Here is a 22,970-nt window from a genome sequence, read left to right as displayed (position 1 = left end):
TATATAATACCCAGTATCATTATATCACATCCCTCCTTAATGTCCATCACCCAGTTACCAACCCCCATCCAGCATACCAGGCATCTTTTCTGATCACAATGCTATGAAACTAGAAAGAAGTTCATAGAAATACAAGCCTATCTCAAGAAGCAAGAACAACAACAACAAAAAAATAATAAGCAACCTAACCTTACACCTAATGGATCTAGAAAAAGGATAACAAATGAAGCCTAAAGCCAGCAAAAGGATGGAAATAATAAATATTAGAGCAGAAATAAATTATACAGAAACAAATACAAAATAGAACAGATCAATGAAACCAGGAGTTGTTTATTTGGAAAAATTAATAAAATTGGTAAACCTCAGGCTGTACTTATCAAAAAGAAAAGAGAAAGGACCCAAATAAATAAAGCCACAAACGAGAGAGGAGAAATATCAACCAATACCACAGAAGTACAAACTATTGTAAGAGATTATTATGAAAATTTATATGCCGAGGAATTGGATAACATAGGAGAAATGGATAAATTCCTAGAAACATATAATCTATCAAGACTGAGGCAGGAAGAAATAGAAAATTTGGACAAAGCAATGACTAGTAATGACATTGAATCAGTAATCATAAAAACTCCCAACAACAACAACAACAACAACAACAACAAAGTTGAGGGCCAGATTTAAAGAGTTAAGGGGTGCCTGGGTGGCTCAGTCAGTTAAGCATCTGCCTTCAGCTCAGGTCATGATCTCGGGTCTGGGGATGAAGCCCCTTCTCCCTTTCTCTCTACCTCTCTCCCCCTATTCATGTTCTCTCTCTCTCTCAAATAAATAAATAAATAAAATCTTTAAAAAAATAAAGAATATTTAATACCTATTCTTCTTTGGAATAGTCTATTCCAAAAAAAAAAAAAAAAAGCAAAGGAAGGAAAGCTTCCAAATGCATTCTAGGGAGACAGCATTACCCTGCTGCCAAAAACAGATAAAGATACTACAGAAATAAATAAATAAATAAATAAATCAACCAACCAACCAACCATAGGCCAATAGCTCTGATGAAAATGATGCAAGGGTGCCAGACTGGCTCCTTTAGCAGAGTATGGGACTCTTGATCTCAGGGTTATAAGTTTGAATGGCACATTAGGTGTAGAGATTACTTAAAAGTAAAATCTTAAAAAACTTATGCAAAAACCTACAACAAAATATTAGTAAACCAAGTTCAATATATTAATCATATATCATTTAACCATGATCAAATGGGATTTATTCCCAGGGTGTGAGGATGGTTCAATATTTACAAATCAATCAATATCATAAACATCAAGAGGAAAGATAAAAGCCATAGGACCATTTCAACAGATACAGAAAAAGCATTTGACGAGATTCATCATCCATTCACGATGAAAAACCTCAAAAAGATGGATTTAACAGGAAGGTACCTCAACAAAATAAAGGCCTTATATGAAAAACCAACAGCTAACATCATACTCAATGGGGAAAAACAGAGCTTTTCCCCTAAGGTCAGCAACAAGACAAGGATTCTACTCCATCACTTTTATTCAACATACTACTAGAAGTCCAAGCCATAGCAATCAAAAAACAAAAATAAATAAAAGGTATCCAAATTGGTAAAGAAGAAGTAAAACTTTCACTATTTGTAGATGACATGATACTCTATAGAGAAAACCCTAAAAATTTCACCAGAAAACTACTACAACTGATAAATGAATTCAGTAAAATCGTTATATACTATACCATATATTGCAAAATCAATATATAGTAATCTGTTGCATTTCTATGCATTAAGAATGAATCCGCAGAAAGAGAAATGCCCACAATAGACAAATTATGGAAAGAGCCCAGATGTCCACTGGCAGATGAATGGATAAAGAAGTAGCATGTGTGGGGCGCCTGGGTGGCTCAGTGGGTTAAAGCCTCTGCCTTCAGCTCAGGTCATGATCTCAGGGTCCCGGGATCGAGCCCCACATTGGGCTCTCTGCTCAGCAGGGAGCCTGCTTCCTCCTCTCTCTGCCTACTTGTGATCTCTATCTGTCAAATAAATAAATAAAATCTTAAAAAAAAAAAAGAAGTGGCATGTGCATGTGTGTGTGTGTGTGTGTGTGTGTTTATTATTCAGCCATCAAAAAAAATGAATACTTACTATTTACATCAATGTGGATGGAAATGGAGGGTATTATGTTGAGTGAAATAAGTTAATCAAAGAAAGACAATTATTATATGGTTTCACTCACATGTGGAATAAATAGTTCAGAGGATCATAGGGGAAGGGAGGAAAAACTGAATGGGAAGAAATCAGAGAGGGAGACACCCACGAGAGACTCTTAACTATAGGAAACAGACTGAGGGTTGCTGGAGGGGAGATGGGTGGGGGGATGGAGTAACTGGATGATAGGCATTAAGGAAGGCATGTGCTATAATGAGCACTGGGTGTTATATGCAGATGATGAATTACTGAACTCTCCATCTGAAACTAATGTACTATATGTTGGCTAATTGAATTTAAACAAAAAAGAAATTTTTAAAAATCCCATTTATAATTTCACCAAAAATAATAAAACACCTAGGAATAAACTTAAAGAAGTAAAAGAACTGTACTCTGAAAACTATAAAGCACTGATGAAAGAAATTAAAGAGAACACAAAGAAAAGGAAAGATATTCCATGTTTACAGATTAGAAAAACAAATAGTGTTAAAATGTCCATGCTACTCAAAACAATCTACAGATTTAATGCAATCCCTATCAAAATACCAACAGCATTTTTCACAGAGCTAGAACAAACAATCCTAAAATTGTATGGAACCACCAAAGACCCTGAATAGTCAAAGCAATCTTGAAGAAAAAACTGGAGGCATCACAAAGCTGTAGTAATCAAGACAGTATGGTACTGTCTTGTACACAAAAATAAATACATATATCAACAGAATAGAAATAAATCCACAATTATATGGTTAATTAATTATTAACAAAGGATTCAAGCATCTACAATGGGAAAAAGACAATCTCTCCAGCAAACAGTGCTGGGAGCACTGGAGAGCTAAATGCAAAAGAGTAAACCTGGACCACATTCTTATACCACACATAAAACAAAACTCAAAATGGATTAGAATGTAAATGTGAAACGTAAAACCATAAAAATCCTAGAAGACAGCACAGGCAGTAATTTCTCTAACGCTGGTCTTAGCAACATCTTTCTAGTATGTCCTCAGGCAAGGAAAATAAAAGCAAAAATAAACTATTGGAACTATACTGAAATAAAACCTTCTGCATAGCAAAGGAAACAACCCACCAAATTAAAAGACAACCTACTGAATGGGAAAAGATATTTGCAAAAGACATATCCAATAAAGAGCTAGTGTCCAAAATACATAAAGACCATATACATCTCAACATCAGAAAAACCTCAAATAATCTAAAATTAATTACATAAATAAATAATAAGCTTGAATAAACATGTTTCCAAAGAACACATAAAAAAGGCCAATAGACACATGAAAAGATGCTTAATATCACTTATCAAGAAAATGCAAATTAAAACCACAATGAGATATCACCTCATACCAATCAGAATGGCTGAAATAGAACACTCAAGAAAACAGCAAATGTTAGTGGAGATGTGGAGAAAAAGGAATCCTCCTGCACTGTTGGGAATGTAAACTGGTGCAGCCACTGTGGAAAACAGTATGAAAGCTCCTCAAAAGATTCAAAGTAGAACTACCCTGTGATACAGTAAGAGCATTACTGAGTATTTACCTCAAAACACTAATTCAAAGAGATATATGTGCCTCTATGTCTTTTTGCAGCATAATTTATAAGAGCTAAACTATGGAAGCTACCCACATGTCCAAAAATAGATGAATGGATAAAAAAGTGGTACACATACACATACACACGCTGGAATACTATTCAGCCACAAAAAGTATGAAATCTTGCCATTTGCAGCAACGTGTACTAATCACTACATTGTACACCTGAAACTAATTTAACACTATATGTTAACTACACTGGTATTAAAATGTAAAAATAGAAAAAAGAAATAAAGAATATATGAAGTTTTAGTGTTTTTCTTAATTTCATGAGAACTTTATTAAATGATATTTTAGTTCTTTTTACATTTTTTTAAAGATTTTTTATTTATTTGAGAGAGAGAGAGAGAGAGCATGCATGCATAAGCAGAGGGAACAACAGAGGGAGAGGGAGAAGCAGGGTCTCTGCAGAGCATGGAGCCCAGTGCAGGGCTCAATTCCAGGACCTGCCTTCATGACTTGACCTGAAGGCAGATGCTTAACCAGCTGAGCCATCCAGGCATCTCCTTTTTATATTTTTATAAAAATTTTTCCACTTTGACTTCATTTTTAGCTTTTAGCTTTAAAATTTTATTTTTTTTAATTTTTTGAAAAATTTTAAATATAATTTTATATTATGAGCAAGTCTTATGTATTGACAACTATTAACTTTTGTCACATTTGTTGCAAGACTGTTATTTTTATGAATGAAACAAAATGTAAGTTTAAAAATCCTCCCAATACTTTGTCCTTTTGTTTCAGGCAATCATTATATGCACTTATATATAATTACATTCCATTTTTTACATTCTTCCTAAAAAATTTGCAAACATTAAAATGTATTAATTTGTGGGGATTTGATTTACTACTGATTTCAGTTATCATAGTGCATACTTAACTCTGGAAATTTTTTCCTTTGAACTCAATATAGTGTTTTCAAGATTCCCCCCATGTACATATAGATAGATCTAGTTTACTTTTTACTCTTAATAATATTTAATGAGTTCTCTCTGTGTAACAGCCATTGTCCTAAATGCTTTACATGGATTAACTCGTTCTATACTTAACTCTTGAGGTAGGTATTATTATCCACGTTTTACAGAGCTGCTACAGAGAAAGAAGGAATAACTAACACTATGACAGAGCAGGTCTCAAATCCACTCAGAGTTTCTCTATGTAACCAACGCGTGACAGCTGCCCTTTAACCTACATCTAATATTCATCATATGAATGTTATTCATATATTATCATACCATTATTATGAGTATTATATATTATTGTCTAATATTCATCATATGAATATTTACCCATTTTCTAATGACTTTTATTATTTTATTACAAACAATACTGGAATTAATATTATGTAACAATGAGACTTATATACATCTCCTTGTGTCCTTTACATCATGGTTTCTTCTGCTTGGTCCTTTCTGCTGTTGACACTCTCTATTGTATTTTTCATTTCATGTACTGTATTCCTCAGCTCCAGAATGTGTTTGATTCTTTTTTTCTGATCTCTATCTTCTTGTTAAAATTCTAGTTTTATTCATGTATTATTTGCCTGATTTCTTTGAATTAACTGTTTTCTTATAGCTCATCGAACTTCCTTAAAAGCACTATTTTGACTTCTTAATTGGGTAAATCACAAATCTCTGTCTTTGGGGTCAGTTACTGGAAAATTACTATGTTCCTTTGGTGGTGTCATGTTTCCTTAATTTCTCATGTTTCTTAAAATCTTGTGTGGCTGTCTTCATATTTACAGGAACAGTCATTTCCTCCAGTGTTTGTTGACAGATATCAGGACAGAAACCTTCCATTAGCCCTGCTAAGTATTCTTCGGCTTATGCATATCTTATGGCTACATTTGCTTCATGCTGCTTCTTGCCTTTGGTAGCAGGATTCTTAAACTTATGGGTTTCCTCTTGAAACCAAGCCAGGCTAAGTGCGGACAACCTCTCCTTTATTTTCCTGAAAGCAGTGCTAAATGTTCAAGTTTGTGATATCTCCCAGGCCCACATGTTAGGCTAGCTTATTGACTATGCCCAGTTACCAGCTGCAAAAGCTTTCTCTCTGCTCTATGAAGCTCCCAATGGGAGCTAGCCACAAGGTGGGTGGGTAGATATATGGGTGAGTCATGCAAAGTTTTTTTGGGGGGGTGCCAGTGGGCCAATTGGGGAAATATGTAGATGAGGAGTCCCCAGTGGTTCACAAGTGGTTCTCCCAGTGCAGTCTGTGACACAGATACTAGGATCTGCGTCTATTTCAAGCCTTGGCTGTTGTGGTCCTAGCCTGCAGCTCATGACAGGACTCTGAAGGGGCAGGAGATACATGGGCCTATCTGGCAGCATCTCTCACAGCCAGGAAAGCTGGATGCTCACTCCTCATGCTCTCACATTCCCCTGCAGGAGCAATCATGGGCCAAGAAGGGCTCCCTTGGGATGGAGCTGTACCCCCTTCATGGGAAGGTGGTGTGGGTAAAGTGAACCTGTTCTTCTTATTCTCTCCAATGTGTCAAATCTCTGATATTTTTTCTCAGTGGTGTGTGGGAAGTTCTCCACCTGTATTTCTGTGCCTCCACAAAGGCCTCTTATTTGTGGCTGATTATTAAATCAGTGTTCTCCAGGGGCTCCTCAACCATGGCTGAGGGGGGCTAGAGCCAGTTCACAGGCTCCTTCAAGGTCCAGAAATGGGACTGAAGTCTTCCTATTACTAGGTGCATAAGTGAGACTCCCAAGTGGCTTTCAGGTGTCATTAACAGAATCAAACTCAAACAGCTGTAGCCAAATCCTTAGGGATACAGAACTATTTCTGGGTCTGTAGTTGGGACCATACTTGACAGTCACCTGCATGGGTGAGTGCCTGTTTTTTTTTTTTTTTCCCAAACAGCTCTCCTTTTTAGACTGCATGAGGTTTCACAATCTTTTATCTGGATCCTACAGTTGCCAATAAGGTGCTATCATTGGTGCAAGGATGCCAAACTGTGGTTGTTGAGAGGAGTATATGAGCAAAGGACATTTTATTCAGCCTTCTTGTGACATCACTATCTTGTTTTAATTTGACTGCTCTGATTACTGGACAGTTTGAGCTTTTTTTTTTTTTTTTTTTTTTACAAGTTTACATGTTATTCTCTTACCCATTTTCCTTATTGATTTTTTAAATGTAATTATTGTGTGTGTGTTCCAAAATTCACTGTTTATGCACCACACCCACTGCTGCATGCAATTGTGTCTTCCTTAATACCCACCAATAGGCTCACCCAAACCCCCAACCACCTCCCCTCCAAAACCCTGTTTGTTTCTCAGAGTCCACAGTCTCTCATGGTTTGTCTCTCCCTCTGATTTCCCCCAATTCACTTCTCCTTTCCATCTCCCAATGTCATCATGTTATTCCTTATGCTCCATAAATAAGTGAAACCATATGATAATTGACTCTCTCTGCTTAACTTATCTCACTCAGCATAATCTCTTCCAGTCCCGTCCATGTTGATACAAAAGTTGGGTATGCATCTTTTCTGATGGAGGCATAATACTCCATTGTATATATGGACCATATCTTCTTTATTCATTCATCCATTGAAGGGCATCTTGTTTGTTTTCACAATTTGGTAACTGTGGCCATTGCTGCTATAAACATTGGGGTACAGATGGCCCTTCTTTTCACTACATCTGTATCTTTGGGGTAAATATTCAGTAGTGCAATAGCAGGGTCTTAGGGTAGCTCTATTTTTAATTTAAGAAATCTCCACCCTGTTTTCCAAAGTGGCTGCACCAACTTGCATTCCCACCAACAATGTAAGAGGTTTCCCCTTTTTCCACATCCTCTCCAACACTTGTTGTTTACTGCCTTGTTGATTTTGGCCATTCTAACTGGTGTAAGGTAGTATCTCAATGTGGTTTTGATTTGAATCTCCCTGATGGCTAATGATGATGAATATTTTTTCATGTGTCTGTTAGCCATTTGGATGTCTTCCTCGGAGAAGTGTCTGTTCATGTCTTCTGCCCATTTTTTGATGTGATTATCTTTTTTGTGTATGTTGAATTTGAGGAATTCTTTTTGATCTTGGATATCAGCCCTTTGTCTGTAGTGTCATTTGCAAATATCCTCTCCCATTCTGTGGATTGCCTCTTTGTTTTATTGACTGTTTTCTTTACTGTGCAGAAACCTTTGATCTTGATGAAGTCCCAAAAGTTCATTTTTGCTTTTGTTTCCTTTGCCTTTGGGGACATGTCTTGAAAGAAGTTGCTGTGGCTGATGTTGAATAGGTTACTGCCTATGTTCTCCTCTATGATTTTGATAGATTCCTGCCTCACATTTGAGTCTTTTATCCATTTTGAGTTAATCTTAGTGTATGGTGTAAGAGGATGGTCAAGTTTCATTCTTCTATACATAGCTGTCCAATTTTCCCAGCACCATTATTGAAGAGACTGTCTTTTTTCTACTGTATATTTTTTCCTGCTTTATTGAATATTATTTGATCATAGAGTTGAGGGTCCATATCTGGGCTTTTTACTCTCTTCCACAGGTCTATGTGGATTTCCTGAAGAATTCTATCTAACATTCAAAGAAGAAATAATACCTATTCTCCTGAGGCTGTTTTCGAAAATAGAACAGAAGGAAAACTTCCAGACCCTTTTTATGAAGCCAGCATTATCCTGATCCCCAAACCAGGCAAAGATCCCACCAAAAAGGAAAATTTCAGACCAATTTCAGACCCTGATGAATATGGATGCCAAGATTCTCAACAAGATCCTAGCTAATAGGGTCTAACAGTACATTAAAAAGATTATCCACCATGACCAGGTGGAATTTATCCATGGGATGCAAGGGTGGTTCAACATTCACAAATCAATCAGTGTGATAGAACAGATAAGTAAGAGAAGAGAGAAGAACCACATAGTCCTCTCAATTGATGCAGCAAAAGCATTTGACAAGATATAGCATCTGTTCCTGATTAAAACCCTTCAAAGTATAGGGATAGAGGGAACATTCCTCAGCTTCATAAAATCTATCTAAGAAAAACCCACAGTGGATATCATACTCAATGGGGAAAAGTTGACAGTCTTCACTTTGAGGTCAGGAACATGACAAGGATACCCACTCTCACCACTGTTGTTCAACATAGTACTAGAAGTCTTAACAACAGCAATCAGACAACAAAAAGAAATAAAATGTATTCAAATTGACAAAGAAGAAGTCAAACTCTCTCTCTTTACAGATGACATGATACTTTATATGGAAAACCCCAAATATTCCACTCCCAAACTACTAGAACTCATACAGTAATTCAGTAATATGGCAGGATAAAAAATCAATGTACAGAAATCAGTTGCTTTCTTATACACTAACAATGAAAATATAGAAGGGGAAATTAGAGAATTGATTCCATTTACTATAGCACCAAGAACCATAAGATATCTGGGAATAAACCCAACCAAAGAGGTAAAGGATCTATACTCGAGGAACTATAGAACACTTATGAAAGAAACTGAAGAAGACACAAAAAGATGGAAGAGCATTCCATGCTCTTGGATCAGAAGAATAAACATTGTTAAAATGTCTATACTGCCTAGAACCATAAATACTTTCAATGCCATCCCGATCAAAATTCCACCGGTATTTTTCAAAGTGCTGGAACAAACAATCTTAAAATTTGTATGGAACCAGAAGAGACCCCAAATTACTAAGGAAATGTTGAAAAAGAAAAACAGAACTGGGGATTCATATTGCCTTATTTCAAGCTTTACTACAAAGCTGTGATCACCAAGACAGCATGGTACTATGTGACAGACACATAGTCCTTGTATATTTTTGATGGTCTTTGTATTCATTTTAGGAGCTATCTATGTATACTCAGCATAATCTGTGGCTATACAATAATAAAGTTAGAAATAATTAAAAGGTGAAAATTTTAATGTTTAACTAACAATGTTAATTCTAGATAAAGCTCAGATCCAATTCAACATAATACAGGTGAAAAAAAAACCTACAGAAAGCAATAAAAAGCAGTTTTTAAAACAATATCATAAGAGTTCCAGTTCAAGATGGTGACCTAGGAAGACTGTGTTCCTCCACAGAACACACCAAATTATACCTATTAATAGAACAATTCCTCTTGAAGAAGAACTGAGGCCTGACTGTATAGCTACTGAACAATCAAAGATAGAGAGTATGACAAGAGTATAGGAAGAGAGACAGAGATATGCCATCATTTAAAAGACTAACTAGTATATATGGCCATAGCTCCAGCCAACCAGGAAAGGTCACCTCGCACACACAGTCTACATAGGGGACACCATACATAACACCACTCCTTCAGCTTTAGTAGCTGCTTCACCTAATTCATAGGTACACAAAAAGTCAACCAAATGAAGAGACAGAAGAATATGATCCAAAAGAAAGAACAAAAAAGAAGTGTCTGAAAAAGAACTAAATGAAACAGAAATAAGCAATATGCCTGATAAAGAATTTGAAGTAATGACCTCAAAGATATGCACTGAGCTTGAGAAAAGAGTGGAAGAACCCAGTGAGACGTTCAATAAAGGAACAGAAAATATTAATAAAAAACAAAGTTGGAGAATACAATAACAGAAATAAAAACAATTTTAGTGGGAATCAGTAGTAGATTAGAGGATGCAGAAAAACATATCAGAAATCTGGAGAACAGGGTAATGGAAAGCACACAAGGTGAACAGCAAAAAGAGAAAATAATTTTTTTTTAATGAGGATATAGTAAGAGATTGCTCGGATAACATCAAGTGACAAGCATTCACATTATAGGGGTCCCAGAAGAAGAAGAGAGAAAAGTATAGGAAACTTACTTAAAGAAATAATAACTGAAAACTTCCCTATTCTAGGGAAGAAAATAGACATCCAATCCAAGAATTGCAAAGAGTTCCAAACCAGATAGACCCAAGGAGGTCCACACCACAGTATATAATGATTAAAATGTCACACGTTAAAGATAAAGAATCTTAAAAGCAGCAAGAGAGACACAAAACATTACTTCTAATGAGTCCCTATAAGGCTATCAGCTGATTTTTCAGCATAAACTTTGCAAGCTAAAAGAGAGCAGCATGATATATTCAAAGTGCTTAAAGGAAAAACCTGAATACCCAGCAAAGTTATCATTCGTATTTGAGAGAGAGAGCTTCCCAGAGAAGCAAAAGATAAAGGTGTTTATTACCATTAAACAGTCTTATAAGAAATGTTAAAGGGACTTTTTTAAGTGGAAAAGAAATGACCATAATTATACATAAGAAAAACATGAGTGCAAAGATATATTTATACATATAAATATATATATTTATGTATATTTATACATAAAGGTGGAGAAAGGAGTAAAAAGGAAACATAAAGGGAAAAGAAAACAAAAGGTTTTTTATTTTTCTGTTTTTATTTGTTTTAGAATGTGTTTGAACTTAAATGACCATTAATATGGACTTCTATTTATTTAGGATGTTATAGATAAACCTCATGCTAATCACAAACCCAAAATCAATGACAGATATTAAAAATAAAGAGAAAGAAAGCCAAACAGAATACAGATATACAGATATATCTGTCTATGCAGATATATATTTCCATGTATATATATATATATATTTCCATGTATATATGTTTATACAGACATATAAAAATATATACAGATATATAAAAATAAAGAGAAAGAAAGTCAAACACTATAGATATTCCTCAATCACAAAGAAAGTAATCAAGAGAAGAAGAAAGGAGCAAAGAACTACTACAAAAACAACCAGAAAACAAAATTTTAAAATAGCAACAAGTATATACCTATCAATAATTATCTTAAATGCAAATGTCTAAGTGTTTTCAAAAGACACAGAGAGGCAGAATGGCTAAAAAAAGCAAGACCCATCTACATACTGCCTACAAGAGACTCACCTCAGTTCTAAAGATACATGCAGACTAAAAATAAAGGGATGGAAAAACATTCACCACACAAATGGAAGTTTAAAAAAAAAGGAAGCAATACTTATATCAGAAAAATAGACTTTAAAACAAAGACTACAACGAGAGACAGAGAAGAGCATCACATAATGATAAAGGGATTAATCCAACAAGAGGCTATAACAATTGTAATTATCTATGCACCCAACACTGGAGCACCTAAACTCATAAAGCAAATATTAATGGACATAAACAGAGAAATTGATAGTGATACACTAATAGTATGAGACTCTAATACTCCATTTAAAACAATGGATAGATCACAGAGACAAAAAATCAATAAGGAAACAATGTCTTTGAATGACACATTGCACCAGATGGGCACAACAGATATTTACAGACAACTCCATCCAAATAAAAACAGAATACACATTCTTGGGGCACTTGGGTGGCTCAGTGGGTTAAGCCTCTGCCTTGGCTCAGGTCATGAGCTCAGGGTCCTGGGATCATGCCCAGAATCAGGCTCTGTGCTCAGCAGGGAGCCTGCTTCCCCCTCCCCCTCTGCCTTCTTCTCTGCCTACTTGTGGTCTCTCTCTCTCTCTCTGTTAAATAAACGAAATCTTAAAAAACAAAAAAACAGAATACACATTCTTTCAGGTACAAATAGAACATTCTCTAAAATAGATTACATATTGGGTCATAAAACGAGCCTCAATAAATTTAAGAAGATTAAAAGCATACCACGCATCTTTTCTGACCACAACCCTATGAAACTAGAAATAAAGGGGAAAAAAAACTGGAAAAAATGCAAAGAAGTGAAGGCTAAACAACATGATACTCAACAAAAAAAATAGGTCAATGAAGAAAAAAAAATACACGGAGACAAGTGAAAATGAAAACAAAACAGTCCAAAATCTCTTTGACATAGCAAAAGCAGTTCTAAGAGTGAAGTAGATAGCAACACAGGTCTACCTCAAGAAACAAGAAAAAACTCAAATAGTCTAATCTTACACCTAAAGGAACTGAAAAAAGAACAAAGTTCCAGGTGAATAGAAGAAAGGAAATAATAAGGACTAGAGCAGAAATAAATGATGTAGAGACTAAGAAACAATAAAAACAATCAATGAAACCAAGAGTTGGTGCTCTGAAAAGATAAACAAAATTGATCAATATATAAAGAAAATGGACCCAAATAAAATGAGAATTAAGAGAGAAGTAACAACTAACACCACAGGAATACAAAGAATTATGAGAGTACTATGAAAAATTATATGCCAACAAACTGGACAATCTGAAAGAAATAGATTGCCTCCTAGAAACATGGAGTCTTCCAAAACACAACCAGGAGGAAAGAGAAAATCTGAATAGACCAGTTATAAGTAATGATGTTGGATGAGTAATCAAAAACCTACCAAAATATAAGTTCAGGGCCAGATGGCTTCATAGGTGAACTGTCCCTTTAAAGAGTTAATACCCATTCTTCTCAAACTATGCCAAAAAACAGAAGAGAAAGGAAAGCTTCAACATACATTCTATGAGGTCAGCATTGCCCTGACACCAAAACTAGAAAAAGACACCACAGAAAAAGAAACTATAGGCTAATATCACTGATGAACATGATTAACATAGATCCAAAAATCCTCAACAAAATATTGGCAAATGGCATACAATACATTAAAAAGATCATTCCCCATAATCAGGTGGGCTTTATTCCAAAAGTACGAGGATGGTTCAGTACACACAAATCAGTATCATATATCCCATAAACAAAACAAGTGATAAAAATCACAATCATCTCAATAGATGCAGAAAAACTGACAAAATTCAACAGCTATTCATGATAAAAAATCTCAACAGTGTGGGTTTAGACTTAAACCAACACAATAAAGGGCATATACAAAAACTCACAGCTAACATCATACTCAATGGTGAAAACAGTTTTCCTCTAAAATTAGGAAGACAAGGGTGTCTACTCTTTTTTTTTTTTAGTTTACTATTTGATGAAGTTTTATTTTATTGAATCATAGAAATACAGCATTAGAAAGAGTCTTAGTTTCTTCTAATACCCTCTTTAACTGGGTGGCACGTAGAACTCTATGAGCCTCTGCCGATGTGCTGGTCAGCTGCTGTGTGTTTTTACAAACATCTTCACCTTTCCTTACACAACTGTGTTCTGTATCACAAGAATCAACTTTCTATCACCTGGATAACCAATTCATATATATATATTTTTCCATGCAAATACCTACAAATATTTGTTTCTCTACGTGAAGCCTCACTGTACAATCATTTAGTATAATTGTAAAGAATTATTAGGACAGCTGTTTATTTTTTCTTATCACTGTTATTCAACATAGTACTAGAAGTCCTAGTCTCAGCAGTCAGAAAAGACATACGAGGTATCCTGAGCACCCTGGTGGCTTAGTTGGTGAAGTGTTCATCTCTTCATTTTGGCTTAGGTCATAATCTCTGGGTCATGAGATTGAAACCTGGGTCAGGCTCTGCACTCAGCATGGAATCTGCTTAAGACTTTCCCTCTAACTCTGCACACTTCCCAACCTCCTCATGTTCATTCTCTCTCTCTATCTCAAAGAAAGAAAAAAAAAAGAAGGGGAAGAGAAGAATCATTATAGTAACAGTCATATTAGTAAAGAAGGTAAAGTTTCACTCTTTACAGACAACATGATACTACATAGAAAATCCTAAAGACTCCACCAAAAAACTACTAGAAGTAATAAATGAACTCACTCAAATGGCAGGATACAAAATCAATACCTAGAAATCCGTAGTGTTTCTATATGCTAACAACAAAGTTGCAGGAAATTAAATAAACAACACTATTCCAATTGCACCAAAGAGATTAAAAATACTTAAGAATAAACTTAACAAGGTGATGATAGACATGTACTCTGAAAACCATTAAACACTGATGAAAGTAACTAAAGATGATACAAACAATGCAAAGATATCCCATGCTCATGGATTGCAAGAATTAATACTGTCAAAATGTTCATACTACCCAAAGCAATCTACAGATTCAATGCAATCCCTATCAAAATACCAACAACATTTTTCATAGCACTACAACAAATAATACTAAATTTTGTATGGAACCACAGAAAACCCCAAATAACCAAAGAAATCCTGAGAAAGAAGAACAAACCTGGAGGTATCACAATTCCAGGTTTCAAGATATACTACAAAGTTTTAGTAATCAAACACTAAAATCTTAGAATTTACATAATAAGAATTAAGTGTGTTGATTATTAAAAAATAATTTGAATGTGCATAGTAGAAGTTACTATGAACAAAAACAGTAGATAAATTGGAAAGTATTTACTATACAAGAGTTAACATTCACAATACTCAAGAACACTTAAAAATTCATCAGAAGATGACAAATACCTTAGCAGAAAAAATGGACAAGGATACTGATTAAACAATTTACATAAAAGCAAATCCACATATCTGAAAAGCATGAAAAGACACTAACTTCACAAGTGAAGAGACTTAAATAAGTGTAATAATTATAAATTGAGAAGTTATAATATCTATGGTTGTAAGGACATGAGTAGTTTCATAATTTTCTCATAAAAATGTGAATATTTTTAACACTTCAGAAGTAATAGGGCAACATACATTAAAACTTATATTTTTACTTCTTGAACTTAGAAGGTAAGAGAATTTATAAACAATTTCTATTATAACCTTATTTTTTTATAAAACCTCTGGAAACAAAGTGAATGGTTTATAAAGCAGTAATTTGAATTATTTCTTATTATCTGTATCATGGGATAATACATGGGATATACAGACATGTAAAATTTTAATTTCATGATAGTAATCAACAGGGAAGCTTTCCACAAGGTATCAATGAAAAAGAAAAAAAGATGGATATTTTTGAAAAATGATGACAAAAAGACTGATGTGCCTGTTTGCACATACAAACATGTTTTTTAATGTATGTATGTGAATGGTTACAAAAGTATAGAAAAATCTAGAATAATAGAACTCAGTTGTTAACATGGTTTATCTGTGATATGGAAGCTGAAGAGAACAAAGAGTGGACAGAACCAATTAAAGGAAAACGAGGGGGGGTGCCTGGGTGGCTCAGTGGGCTAAGCCTCTGCCTTTGACTCAGGTCATGATCTCAGGGTCCTGGGATCGAGCCCCACATTGGGCTCTCTGCTCAGCCGGGGGCCTGCTTCCCCCTCTCTCTCTGCCTGCCTCTCTGCCTACTTGTGATCTCTTTCTTTCTCTGTCAAATAAGTAAATAAAATCTTTAAAAAAAAATAAAGGAAACTGAGGAATTACAAATTCAAAAGCAATGGCATTGGGATATAATTTAGGAATTTATGTAAAATTACATATGTGTATATTTCTTTTTTTTTTAAGATTATTTATTTATTTATTTATTTGACAGAGAGAGATCACAAGTAGACGGAGAGGAAGGCAGAGAGAGAGAGAGAGGGAAGCAGGCCTCTCGCTGAGCAGAGAGCCCGATGCGGGACTCGATCCCAGGACCCTGAGATCATGACCTGAGCCGAAGGCAGCGGCTTAACCCACTGAGCCACCCAGGCGCCCCACATATGTGTATATTTCTAAAATAAAATATTTTTAGAGATGAAAAATTACCATGCTGATGAAAATAACAGAATGGGGGCACCTGGGTGGCTCAGTGGATTAAAGCCTCTGCCTTCAGCTCAGGTCATGATCTCAGGGTCCTGGGATGGAGCCCTGCATCAGGCTCTCTGCTCAGCGGGGAGCCTACTTCCCCCTCTCTCTCTGCCTGCCTCTCTGCCTACTTGTGATCTCTGTCAAATAAATAAATAAAATCTTTAAAAAAAAAAGAAAGAAAATAACAGAATGGGTGGATTTAACTTAAATCTAAAGTAAATGTTGCATGTATTTTTTCCTAGCTCTAATCCAGATTTTCTTAAAAATCAACGTACAACAATAATACAGAACCTGAATGTATATCAAAATAGTGCAATCAATGTCAAATAAATAGCTTTTTCAAAATTTTTTCTCCCACATGAAAAGGAAAAATATAGATTGGTCTTTTAGTTAAGGTAGGATGAGTGGAAAGGAGAAAATAAATAGCAGAAGGGGAGAATGGGACCAGCCTGAGACTGAAATTTTAACAGCTTGATTGGACCTTTAAAAAGATGCAGGGGAATCTGATAAGGAAATGGAAATGAAATTTTCAATGAGCAAATATTTGCTGAGTATCCACCAGATACCAGACTCTGTTCTAGGCACTGAAGCCCAAGGTAGAAATGAAAGCACAGAGTTCATTATGTAGAGCTTACTCTCCTTCTGGAGAATATGATCATAAATAAGGAAACAACTCAGTGGAGGTAGTCGCCAAGAGCACGTGGGCTCTAGGACAAATCAGATGATATTTTGATGACAAATGGTGTGGGGAGACACAGCTGACCTGAGACTGACTGGGCAAAAGGAATCCCTCCCCATGCAGCTCTTAAAGGAACATTTCCAGGCAGAGAGAACAGCGAGTGCAAAAGCTGTAAGTAGGACTAAGTCTCATATGTTCCAGGCCCGATGGGACCAAATGAAAAAAACAGGCCTGAGAACAATGTCAGAGAGAACCGGAAGGCTCTGCTGTAGAACTTTCAAGGCCCCACTTCTGTTGGAAAACATGAATTAGAACAAGTTGCTAAAACCTGGATAATCAAAATATCAAGAAAGGCAAGCTCAGAATGGGGTACTTGATCAAGCTCAGGTTGGTGTTCTGGGAGCCCCCAGGACCATTAGCTTTAAGGAGCATCAAGTGCACTACAGGTCAGAAATCACCTGAGGGAGCTATTCCAGATGAATTAAGTACAGGCAAAGGGAACCTCTTCAGAGAGGCATGATTCTAGCCAAAGACGTCCAGGCCTGAAGTAGCACTGTGAAATATATGATATAACAGCTACTGGGGACCAAAATAAAGCTTGCAAACCTGTAGAGATGGGGAATTCCAGAGAAATGACCAGGAGATTATGAGGAAGGGCCCAAGGGAGACGCAAGGCTGCCCACTGCTGAGAGGCTGCCTATAAACCAATTTGATACATCCTGCTTATAAGAAGGGTCAGAAGCTAAGTTCCCAGAGAAAGCCCCCATTCACTTCAGTACCCATGTGCCAAGAATTCAGGGACAGGAAATAAAATGGAAAGGAATATTTAGAAATTTAAATAGGTACTTTTAATTAAATTGAAACCTTTATATAAAGACGTTAAATGAGATTCCCCCACCTTATAAGAAAGAAGGGAAGTTCCGTGAAATCCTAGGTACTATAGGAGAAATCGCTCTAAGTGTCTAAATTTTGCAAGAAGACAAATGTGTTTGAGACGACAGTCTCTGAAAGAGGAAGCAGTTGTGTACGTGACAGATCCCTGCCCCTATCCTCCTAGGTTATAGGAATCATAAAGTCATGAACAAGCTCTTGAAATTTTCCTTTCTGGGGTTTTATGTTCCGTAAGTGATAAACTCTAATAAGATAACTTTGATTTAACTCGAGTTCCAGCAAGACTGAAGAAATGTGTATCCTCATTATTCTTTCCTAGATGATAATGAAGTTTCTTCTGTCTATGGCTGCAAACAGCAATGTGGGTTAAACCAATTTTTTTCACTCTGAGAAATCATGAGAATTTTCACTCAGAATCACAAAAATACATGTACATTCAGACTCAACCCCAGATCCACTGGTCTCCCATGGTGGGACCCAGGAGTGGGTATTTGAAGGAGTTTCACAGGCGTCTGGGTGGCTCAGTCAGTTAAACATCTGCCTTTGGTTCAGGTCACGATCCCGGGGTCCTGGGATCAAGGGTCCTGCATTGGGCTGCCTGCTCACCAGGGAGTCTGCTTCTCCCTCTTCCTCTCCCCCTGCTTGGGTATTCTCTCTCTGTCTCTCTCTCAAAAAATTAAATCTTCAAAAAGTTTTACAAGTGACTGAGGCTTCTTCTACTATAAGAATGTTTGTCAAAGCTCTAATATTTATTTATTCCCAGTTATGCAGCTTTCATTTGGAAAAGCTTGGCATAGGCAGAAATCAGTACTTGAGCTCTAAACTGCTATTATTATATGCTTTGGGGGCCTGCGGTATAGATTTTCCACATGTGGACCTGAAGGCTGCCTGAGTTCATTATCCTGATTCCTCAGCCTAGTTAACAAGTTTACTTTGGGCAAATGATTTCTGAGCTTCAGTTTCCTTATCAACAAAATGGGACTTGTAATTGTACTCAATTTCTAAAATCATAAAAATTAAATGAATTAATGCAGGTTATCTCATATTATAGTTACAGCTCACTCAAGGTTAGCTAATACTATCTCATTTGGCTGTGGAAAATTGTTATCTTTTAAATTTGGTGGGAACGCAACCAGAGTGTTTAATATTATTACATATTAATTTAATATTAACTTTAATATTCTAAAGTGCTAGGTAGACCTCTGGAGGCTTGAAAACGTAGGCCAACTGAGATTTCTGTGAGGAACTGGAAAAGGAGCATCAAGTTCTTGTAGAGGATCTTTCAGTCTGCTATTGCTACAGTAGGACCCAGACTCCATGCAGACATTTAAATGAGACCCTTTTAAGAGCCAAGAATAAAATAAGGAAGGTACTTTGGTGAAATACATTAAATTTTCAGTGGCAACAAAATTAAGAACGAACCAACTTCTCGACACGATAAGTGTTATTTTGTTTCTGTGGGCTTTTGTTTTCTTCATATTATTGGCATGGTGTGATTTGGGTTGTACTGTTATTCTGATGCCCTGATGTAACATCTCAGGTGTGCTTACTTGTAACAGAGAACTGAACCTAGTTTGACAAGAGAACTAGAACTGTCTTCTCCCTCTGGTCTGGCATTACAACAAGTTAATTTTTGTGCTTTCCTGATTCACTCTGACTTTTTTGTGTGTGTTTAGGGGCGGGACATCAAAGAAGCATTCATAACATGCTTGAGCATCCTTCCATCCTTCCATCCCCTGCTCTCTGCTGCTACCACAGGAGCTATACTGGTAACGGCTACCTGACCATGTAGGAGGGACTTCTCTGCCCTTTGCTTATCACCTCCCCTGCCAGAGCCAGAAACATCTTTAGCTTTGTCAGAGACGGGTGCCTTTAAAACAAACAACCAAACCAAACAAAACAAAACACTGTGCATCTCCTATGTGTCAAAAGGTACATTCAGCAGCCATAGATACTATCCTACACACTTCTTCAAATAGCCCATTTTATACAGGAGGCGTGGAGGTCATAGAATTTCCAGGTTGCTGCTCTCAAGTGGCAAAATAAGGATATCTGAGCCTTCTCACCCTGGATCCTTTGCCCACTTACTATAGAAACAGGGAAACCAAGGGGGGTGAAGAATATTTGGAAAACTTATTCTATCTCATCCATTTACTTTGAGAAATCTGACTCGGAGTTAAATGATTTGCCGCAGGCAGAGAGCCAGTCAGAAGCGTGTCTGGGAAGAACAACAGATCACTTCACTTTTAGAATGTAAGACTTCAAAATCCCACAAGGCACCTGAAGGACACAAGATCCATCCTAAACGGCTATGTGCTGTGGCGACCATTCCAACTCATTGCTGGGGCGGTCTACTTACAGCATATTGCCTTTGGTTCAGTAGACGGAGGGACTCTCTGGACCCTTAATGTCCAGCTGCAAGGCAACTGGAAAATTCTCTTAAGAGCGAGTCTGCCCCACAGAGTTAGAACTTGAAACTAAAGGCAAAGAAAAACTATCAGCTGTCAACACTGGGTTAGTGGTAAGCATAGAATTCACGTGGTTAAGAAAAAAATTTACTAAGATTATTAAGAGTGCATATAGATATGCTTTAGAAATGTGAGGTTCTATTAATCTTACTTTCTCTGAATATATATGACAGCTTTAAAGTATTCACCTACAATCAACTCCCCCTTTTCATAATAAGAGGATAGTATCTTACAAAATGCTATTTTCAAATGTAAGAAGCTTTGAGGAACAAAATTCTCATCTTGTGTCTCCACTTGCAGTTAGAAATTAATTTGAATACAATACAGTGAAAAAGTTCATGAATACTTATCCAAGAGGAAATTACATGGGATTCTCATTTAAAAAAGCACATACATAACAGATAAGAACAATAAATGAGCTAATTTTCCACTGATACTAGTGAACTTATGTCTATATAGTCCATAGCCTTTGCCATCTGTGAAAGAGAATGTTGGTGAGCAGCATGATTCACAGGAGCTATAAGGTAAAAGAATAAAAACTGAAACAACAAATTTCTAATATATACTTTTAAATAATTATATATAAGTAATTAATTAAATTAAGTAATATATTCACAAATATAATATATTCATATATGTAGTTAATTGAATATAAGTAATATATTCACAAATATATTAAAAAATGTAATATATTCATAAATATAAATAATATATTCACAAAATCTTCAAGAATGAAAATGTCAGACAAGATGATAGACTGATAAGTAAATGCAGAAAAAATAACTGAGATTCAAGCTCTCCTGAAAAGGCTTATAAACGTCAAAAAAAAAAAAAGGGGGGGGGACTGATCGAAAACTCTTACTGCATTAAATGGATTTTAGAAAAACTTACTATGTTGATAAAAAGCATGGGATAATGATATATGCATAATATGTTGTTATCAAGCAATAATGAAAGCACATTTTAGATTATTACAATATCTACTCTTCAATAATATTAATACCTTTAATACCTTAGCACCTTTAGAAATAGCATAGTGGATAGTGAAGTTGTTTTCTTGAATGATTACTTTTAACAGATGAAAGACTTTATATTGAAATCTGTATACAACTTCCACTCAATTTTCTCTTCATGATCATGATTCTATCTTTGGGCATTTCATAGCAATTTTACAAATTCAACCATAACTTAAAATATCATTATTAAAATAATGTTACATAAGTTACCCTTTTGGTTTAATTGGGATTCTAGGTGAAAACAAGGATATTCAGAGTTTACAAATCATAGTTGGCTCATCTTCTACCTTATTAGTTGTTATCAAAAATCTGGTTGTATAATGGAAGGAGGAATTTAGACGCATGGTTAGAACAACAGTGAGTACTTTGATCAGAAAAAGAAAAACCCAACATCTTATAGTTTACATCATATTATATTAAGAGTCTTCAAAATAAATAAACCTTTTAAATATCTACAGCCTAGCTGAGGGGAAGTGGGGGTTAAACAAATTCATCTTCGTTCCTTCTGGTTCTGTTTTTAGCAAAAACGACAGCACAGAGCAGATAATTTTCCTCTTCTCCCACACCAGACCCTAACTTGCACTGTTGCTGGAAAAATGCCTGGTGGTTTGGCAGAAGAGAGTTTACACCCGTGTTGTCCGGAAACCCCATCTCAGCCCGAAGAGGAGCTAAAAATCTCTCCCAGCGCCTTCGCTGAGGGCTCTGCGGTGTCCGGTACCAACGCGTGAAGCTGCATTTTTGGCCTCCGTGACAAGTGCAAACGCACACGATGCAGCCACAGACACAAAGATCATCGCCTCGGAGTCCCCACAGATGAAGAGAACGGTTTAGAAAAGTCTCGCTAGCCCCACACACATTCTCTTAAGATCTAGCCAAGTTATACCAACACAGCCCCGGAGAGGGGGTTTGAACTTTATGGTTAAGAGAGCGCCCCTCGGTGCTCGCGCTGCCGGCCTGGATGAATAGGCATTCGTGGGCGCTCGGGAAGGAAGACCCCCCCAAAGTGGGGCTGGTGACCAGAGTGACACTTTCCTGGATTGTGGTCCCGCAGAGGGTGCCCGAGGAACTAGAACGGGATTGAGGAAAAGTCAAAAGAGTAAAGGTGCAAAATACAAAGTAACAGTCCCCAGGGGCTAACGGGAGTCCTCCAAGGCAGCGCAAGCACTGCCGACCACCGACCAGCCTGGCCGCCCCCTTACCTGCACCCCGCTGCGACTCAGTCCCTGCAGCGTCAGCCACAAAGCCCCCGCCAGGCTTCAGCAACAGGTCCGTCCCTAACCCGGCTGCTGCGGCCGGGCTCCTCCAGCCACCTGCCCGCTGCCCGGCCCGCGTCTCAGCGCAGCAGGTCCCTGCCAGCCTGCTGGGCGCCTGTGCTCTGAGCTTCCTCCCTGCCTCGTCGCCCCCTTCGGATGAAACGTCACTCTCCAGGGGGCACCAGCTAGCTGCTGGGATTCCGCAGAAGCTCTTCTCAGCCCACTAAGGGCCATCCGGATACCTTCTCTGGAAATTCAGAACTATGTGCAGCAAAGAAAA

At 36.8% G+C, this 22,970-nt stretch overlaps 1 protein-coding gene across 1 annotated transcript in view; it reads right to left on the bottom strand.

Annotated features, from left to right (window-relative positions):
* Positions 1 to 22,722, bottom strand: part of NPFFR2 (neuropeptide FF receptor 2) — a 99,323-nt gene extending 76,601 nt beyond the window's left edge. Inside the window, exon 1 of the mRNA XM_047719867.1 lies at positions 22,637 to 22,722. The gene's annotated coding sequence lies outside the window, so the exon portion shown is untranslated. The remainder of the gene's footprint in view (positions 1 to 22,636) is intronic.
* Between the last annotated feature and the right edge of the window lie 248 nt (positions 22,723 to 22,970).

Source organism: Lutra lutra, chromosome 2, assembly GCF_902655055.1.
Source record: "Lutra lutra chromosome 2, mLutLut1.2, whole genome shotgun sequence".
Lineage (NCBI taxonomy): Eukaryota > Metazoa > Chordata > Mammalia > Carnivora > Mustelidae > Lutra > Lutra lutra.
This window is presented reverse-complemented; position numbering and strand designations above follow the sequence as displayed.